The 1,175-nt window shown below is 29.7% G+C and overlaps 1 protein-coding gene across 1 annotated transcript in view; it reads left to right on the top strand.

Moving 5' to 3' along the window:
- The window catches only part of LOC105449965, a 13,129-nt gene that overhangs the window by 3,903 nt on the left and 8,051 nt on the right, over positions 1 to 1,175 (top strand). The window lies entirely within an intron of this gene.

The following is a 1,175-nucleotide window of genomic DNA, read 5'->3' as shown; positions in this document are numbered from 1 at the left end:
GGAATCATTTTCCATTAAGTATACACAGTGAAGACGATATTGATGAAAATGAAAAAATTAATGAATATATATGTATAACGTGTTTATACAGGGTGTCCCAGAAATTTTAACACAACAATCGTATGTAGGTAGAGCTGATTAAACTAAATCAAAAAGTTTTATATTATTTTAGGAATAGTTTACGAGAAATTAATTATTTAAGATTGTCGAATCAGCCCGTATTCGCCCGGCTTACCACCAAATGCAAGCGCGCGGCGAGATACGACTGCGCTTATGCGTTGCTAGGCGCGAGGAGTTGTTTACTACAAGCGGGAATGGTTTTTCACGAGCGGCGCGGGACGCTGGAGCCCCATTCGAAGTCAGTAAGCGGGGCAAATACGTACTGTTTCGATAATCTTTATATAATAATAATATATAATATATATAATAAATAATAATAATAAATAATATATAATAATTAATTTCTCGTAAACTATTGCTATGCTAAAATTGCAAAATGGTACAGGACTTTTCCACTTAGTTTAGTCCGTTCTACCTGCATACGAACACTGTGTTAAAAATTCTGGGACACCCTGTATAATGTACATAAATATGTAAATAAATGTACTAATGAAAATAAGTGTAAATATATAAATATGTAAGTGTAAATATGTACACAGCCTATAAAATTACGTATGTTACCTAAACCCTTATCTTTCTCATCAGGGCTTGGAACCTGCAATGACGTTACCTTAGGCTATATACATATTTACATTTACATTTACACTTTATATTTAACACACATTTACATTTTATATTTAACACACTTACATTTACACTATTTTATATTTGTACAATTACTAACATATTTATATTATTTTATATATCCGTTTTGTATATGTAACCTGATATGCTTTCATATTTTTCTTTTATTCAATTGTTTCATTTTCATCAATATCGTTTTTACTGTCTCCAATTGAGTCTATACAGTAATAGGTATATACTTAATGGAAAATGATTTTTCAAAAATTGCGCAGGCGTGTGTATATTTGTATTTTCTTCCTGTTAAATATCAGACAAATAGAAATTAATATTTCCAAAATATTAATACAATAAAAACAAATAGAAATTTGCAGACATGTTTCAACAAAGTGATGAAATAAACCATTGGTTCTTTCCGTTCAAAGTATAAAAAA

The sequence above is a fragment of the Wasmannia auropunctata genome, unplaced genomic scaffold, assembly GCF_000956235.1.
Source record: "Wasmannia auropunctata unplaced genomic scaffold, wasmannia.A_1.0 LD336071.1, whole genome shotgun sequence".
NCBI classification, from domain to species: domain Eukaryota; kingdom Metazoa; phylum Arthropoda; class Insecta; order Hymenoptera; family Formicidae; genus Wasmannia; species Wasmannia auropunctata.
This window is presented reverse-complemented; position numbering and strand designations above follow the sequence as displayed.